The 6493-nt window shown below is 41.1% G+C and overlaps 1 pseudogene; it reads left to right on the top strand.

The window, feature by feature from the left end:
• Positions 1-4965: 4965 nt before the first annotated feature.
• LOC131462308 (lysophosphatidic acid receptor 4-like) lies at positions 4966-5836 on the top strand (annotated as a pseudogene).
• The last annotated feature ends 657 nt before the right edge of the window (positions 5837-6493 follow it).

Genomic DNA, 6493 nt, shown 5'->3' with positions numbered 1-6493 from the left:
GATTTTGGGATGCTTTGGGATGTGTGAGTGCCACATCCCAAGTAATTACCCTCCAATGGCGGCAACCTGGTGATGAAATCCAGGGAGATGTGGGACCAGGGACGAGATGGTACAGGCAGAAGAAGGAGTTTTCCATGAAGCTGGGTATGGGAAGGCTGCACAGACCGGACAGGCCGCCACAAACTCCCTGACGTCACGGCTCATCCCCGACCACCAGAAGCGCCGACCCACAAGCCGAGCCGCGCATGATTCTCCCGGATGGCAAGACCATTTTGAAGCATGCCCCCAGCCAAGCACCTGCAAACGGAGACCCACAAGGACAAAGAGACGGTTAGGGGGCAGGACGCCGGAGGCGGGTCAGAGCGATGGGAATGCTTAACCCACTCCTCCACGTCCCAGATGACAGATCCCACCACCAGGTTGGGGGGGGGAATGGGGGAGAATGGGAACAGGAGACTCGATAGTGTCAGGGGCATCAAAAACTCTGGACAGGGCGTCAGCCTTAACATTACGTGATCCAGGACAGTAACAGACAACAAAGTGAAAGCGGGTAAAAAGTGATCTGTCCAGACCAGAAACAGTTCAGCCAGTGCCTCCATTCCTCGAGCACTGATTTGATGGCAAGCAGCTCCCTGTCTCCCACACTATCATTTCTCTCTGCCCGAGACACGTTCCTGGAATAGAAGGCACAGGGGTGGAGCTTCTGGTCCCCCCAGACAGAATATATACATTTGTGTCTATTTAAACACTGTGCACTACAGTTTTAACCTATGTTGACCTCATTCACTTTAAACAGCTTCTCTGTCAGTTTATCTTTTTTCTACTGTCTACTTCTACATGTTATTTCTTTCAAATATGAAGGGCACAACATAAAAGTTAACACAGCAGCAGCAGCCTGACCCAACAGCGAAACCGCTAGTAAAAATAGAGTCAAAGTAAATGTTGCCACAATTGTGTCAAGTCAGTTTTTATTTATACAGCCTATCATAAAAGGTGCATGTCTGTGCAGCTGCCTGTATATTTCTACACTCATGAATGCTCAGTCATGAAATAAAGTGATGCAATGCCACATACTAACAATATATAACCCTTTAAAAATAGTGCAAACCACAAATTAAAATGACAACCTTAGTCTGAGGGCGAGGAAATGCAGTTACAGCAACAGATTCTGCTGAAATTTGATGCTGCTAAAAAAAACTGTGTGAAATCGTTCCTGGAATGATGATTAAAATGGAGCAGAAAAAGGTGAAAGGTGTAAAAAGAAGGGTTATGATAAAAGGAAGCAGATGACACAGACTTCATTTGGTTGATGTTGCGTGTGGCCATGACATCACTCACTCACTCATTAAGACATTTCTTCAATCCCTGTGCTTAAACCTGCATGTCCTTCTTTCCTTATCAGGCTGGCTCACTCAGGCTGACACACCTGCAGCAGATCCAGAATTGTTACCGCTCAATTACCAGCCTGCTATAAAAGCCAGCAGTTCAGTTGCTCACGAGACTGAGACCCAGCAACACCTTAGTCCCACAGTATGATTTGTTATTTTTCAGTAATCTTTGATTTAGATGTTATTTTATTTTGGCCTGGAGATGGCTGCCAGTCCTACTTTTCGTTTAGCTTTAGTTTATTATTTGGTTTTGTCCGGGGGGGGGGGGGGGGCAGCTTTGACGTCCCTATAGGGGTTGGCCTGGGCCCCCCTCCATTTTGCTGAGTGTGGCTGGTATCTCCAGGTCGCTTTTGGTTTGCTGATTCTTTATTTGGTAAGGTATTTATATTTTTAAAAAAAAAATTATGGAAGGTAATTAATGTATAGAGGAATTTGTTTTGATAGTGTAAAATAAGAATGACAAAAAAGGCAGTTAAAACTATCTTTGCTGGGAGGCAGAGTTAACATTGTTCTCTGTGATATTGAGACACATTTTAATGAAATTACATAATTTAAATTTGAAAAACAGCAATGGTTTTCTTCTTAAAGGTGTGCATACTTTGCAGGGGCCTCTGGTCTTTGCACAGGATACTTAATCTATTCATGTTCTGTGGTCAACACCCATACACAAATCTACAGAGCAATGAGTCACAGAAGATTGTGTCAAGGCTGTAAAATGGGGTTTATTGGTTGAGTCTAAATCATGCAAGTAGATTTTACATATTCCATTTGACCTACTTTTGTTTGTATTTTGCTGTTCTGAGATGTATTTGTTTGTTGTAAAACCATAAATCTGCTCTGATAAATGAAAACAAACTGCCAGAGAAATGAAAATGAGCAGTATATAAAAAATGAAAACAATGCTTAATTGGTAATAAAAAAAAACTTCTACAATCTCACATTTCTGCTTGTATCTCACATTTGATCTCCTAACTGCCTGTCCATCTCACTGATGACTCCAGCAACAGGCCCAGCATTTGAATGCAGTGTTTCTACCTGCAAGCACTAATGGCAAAGATCATCCTTCTTGAAAGGCTTTCGAGTTTCTTTAATATTAGGACTCAGAGAAAATTGTGTTTTGCTTTTACTAGAGAAATCAATTTGGGCTCTTTTGTGTTGTGCATGTGTTGTGTTGAGCCAATCAGAATAATACTCCTGAAAGAATCCACACCTTTAATTTCATACAGAACTGCTGTTACAGCAGCCATTGCAATTTCAGTCTTTTGAAAGGTAATGGCTGGTGGAGTCTGAAGGAAAATTGAACATACTTGGTGAACTGAAGATTGGCTGCTAAGTTAAGTAAAATATATGGGGTTTAAATAGGCACTGCTATGGTGTGATTGTGCAAGTATTTTGCCAGCCTGTCATTATGTATTTCAAAAAAAGTGATAATCATGTGCATTTGTATGAGTAATGGATGCATACTCAACTACAACTACAGCTGGCGTGATGCATCAAGAAAAGATGTCAGCGGCTGCAGTTTAAAAGCACAGCCGTCAAGCGGGGCTGGGCTGTAAACCAAGTTGTTTCAATTATACAAATACATTTTCAAATGCAGCTTAGAACCACACAGTTCTGTTTGCACCATCACTATAACGCCGTGCTGACATTTGCATCTGTTCAGAGGAAAGTGAGAGCATGAGCGAAGCACAACAGGAGTGATCGCTAAAGGATTTTCACCACAAAATTAAAATAAATAGCGTATCTCTCGTTCTGTACCAACACACACATCAACAACAAACTCATCTATCATCAGTTTTGTTAAAACATGCTTCAGTTGGTCTTCAAAGGGTTAGGGTTAGTTGGTATTGTCTTGGTCTCGGTTTAGGCAGCCTTGACTACAAGTCCAGTCGACGCACATGTCACATTGCTGATTCTTCCATGGAGGACTTCTGCCCTTTGGTCGTCTCACAACTGGATGGATACCTGGCCTGTTCATCAGATTACGTGGATTTTATGAAATCCTTCCCAGCAGTTTGCAAGCTTTCGGTGAAGCTAAACACACCTCTACCTGCCTCAACTGTGTGCCAAAGGCTCTTTAGCACTGTAGGACTTGTCTACAGTCCAAGAAGAACGTGACTGAATTCCTACAACTTTGAAAACCAATGTATTCTGGAAATGTACAGACACCTTTACAATTTCATATAACTCTTGCTTGAGCTTGCATGATTTTAATTTAGTTGAAATGTAGTTTTTGTATTGATATGAAATGAGCAAATAAACACATATTGACACATTTTACTAATATTAGGTTACTTATTTCAGGAACCTCATTGTACAGAAAATCAAAGCACCACCTGTGGCCCCATGAGCTGATTTCTGTCTGGGATATAGTTTGGGAAAGTGAGGTTTACAAGTGCCACTTTCCAGTTGTAGAAGGTTGTATAATGGTGAGACTATGTTGTGAACATATTCTTAAGATATTGGAGAGTGTACATTTGCGTCTCAAGCTGTATTCCAGGGCAAAGTTATTTATTTATCCTCTTTATGTTGGCGAGTCAAATCACTGTAATTTTGTTAGGAAGCCAACTACACTGCTTGGACCCAAACGTAGGAGACAGGAGACACAACAAATGATTCAAGAGTCTTTATTATCTCTTGAGATGGCAGGCATAGACAAAATCACTTTTGTTCAGAAGGAAAAACTTAACTAGACTGTTCTATAAGAAAACAAAATCCCTTCTTTACAGAAGGAAAACAAACAAGACTTGACTTGAGCTATGGCAAAACAAACTTGGTCTCTGACGCGTTCTCTCGAAAGCATAAACGACACACTGGCAAATGACAAGAGAACTGGGGACACTATATAGGGGAGAGGGAATCAAGGGCAGGTGCAAGTGATTACTAAAGGATCACCAGGTGAAGTGCATGAGGGAATTAGGGGAGATGTGTCAAAACAACTGAGGAAACTACAAGACAGGAAGACATTTACCAAAATAAAAGGGGAAGTGAAAATCAAGACCACACCAAGTGACAAGAACTTAACGTGACTTAAAACCTAAACTAACACGATAACTAAACTAAGCAGAACAAAAACACTAACAAACTTGATGCTTTGTGACATATTTCTGTCATGCAACACTGAACACACGTACAGTACTGATAACAAATATGACACATACTCAGTGGCAATATATTCATAGTCAGTTGTTCCCACCCTGCACACTGTAATTAGTGTACATTGCTTAAGGACAACACTTATTTTAATGGAACCTTATAGATCTATGCAACATTATGTACACTGCCCTTTGCCTTGTGTGTCCCCTCTTCATTAACATATCTCCTTAAGAAGCTGTGAATGTATGAAACTGCATATGTTGATCTCAATAACCTCAAAATGTTTGAAGAACTTTGTGTCAAACTCCCACTCACTCTCATTTTCACTTGTACACAAAACTGTGTCAACTCCTTCTTGTCTTGTTAAAAGTTGTTTCCTGTGTTATGTTAGCACTGACTGATTTGGATGGAGGTGGGGTTATTATCATTATGAGTTCACTTGTTGTCTTGCACACTTGCTGCATTGCTCACAGAGGTAAAAATGTTCAACAATACTGTGAGAGAAAATGCAACAGCAGTACCTGAAATGAGAAACCCAGTGTATGCTCTGGTGTTTGGAACTGTTATGACGCTTGGTCTGCCTCTGAATGCCGTGTCACTGTGGATTATGCTGCGTCGCCACAGCCTCAGATCCATGGTCTTCATGGTCAACCTGACGATCTCTGACCTCCTGCTTGTCATCTCTTTGCCCATGAGGGTCTATTTTTTACGCCACAGGCACCTGGCCGCTGGGCAATAGGGCGTGCACCGTGATCACAATGCTTTTCCGCAACAACATCCGTTCCAGCTCCATCTTCATCACCTTAATTAGTGTGGATTGAATGCTGGCTGTGGTTTATCTTCTGAGGACACGGCATCTCCGAACATCGTCCAACTCCTGGAGAGCTGCTGCACTGATTTGACTGTTTGTTTTTGTCCCAGAGGGTCTGATGTCCCAGAGGGTCTGATGTTCACAGAACATTTAAACAGGTTGAATGTATCTATCTGTTTTGAATTAAGGCAGCATGAAACCAGTCCATTCTTTTTTTTTTTATTGTGTGTTAACGTTAGGCATGCTGGCAGTCAACGTTGTGTGCACTGCTCTGGTCTCTTGGACTCTACATGGACATCAGAAAATCTCTGGCAGGGTCATCAACAGGCTGAATGTCATGCTGATCTTTGCCATGAACTTGATGATGTTCACCATGCTTTTCTTGCCTGTATCATTAGTTGCTTTCTTGAAAGACTAGAAAACTTTTTTCACATCACTGATATGTCTAGCCAGTGCCAACTGTTGCCTGGATCCACTGTTGTATTACTTTTCTTTTGATGGCTTCTGGAAGTAAAAAGAGGATGTGGACTCAAGAGAATAGCTTGTGATAATAATATACAGGAAGATGCAACATTCTGTATCACAGGATATCCAGAAACAAATAGAAACTTTAGTCTTCTACCTTTCTTTTGGTAGTCAGTCCAGCAACTGCACTTGCTAGATCCTGTTTGCTATATTCATGAGAGAAGCCTTTTTGAATTCTTTCTCATCATATAACCAACCTGTTACCTCAAGCTTAACAGGAATTCTGCTTGAACACAGCAATAGACACAGCTAGTAACAAGAAGAAAGTAATTGTAAGTAAGCATGCACGATATTGGACTTTTGCTGATATCCAATATGCCAATATATCAGGACTGCTTGGGCCGATAACCACTATAAATATAGATAGTTTTCTCTGCCCAACTGCAGTGGTCACCTGGTTTCTTCTGTAGTGAAAAAAATAATAGTTCTAGAAGCTGCAAGCATAAAAGTCAAGGAGTTAGCAGCTTGTTTAGCCTACTGTTTTAGTCGTGTTATATATAATGTCATGCAATTGAAGTTGACTCCATGGATTTACTTACAAAAAAGCACATTTTTTGGTTCTAGGAGTCATGACAGGCACATAATGAATATGCTAACCCTGTTCTTAGACTTGTAAATAACTTGATGCATACATTATTTGGCATGTCTGTTTTCATTGGTGACCATCTAGAAT

This window comes from Solea solea, chromosome 7 (genome assembly GCF_958295425.1).
Source record: "Solea solea chromosome 7, fSolSol10.1, whole genome shotgun sequence".
NCBI lineage: Eukaryota > Metazoa > Chordata > Actinopteri > Pleuronectiformes > Soleidae > Solea > Solea solea.
Note: the sequence above shows the minus strand (reverse complement) of the source record. Positions and strands in the feature narration are given on the sequence as shown.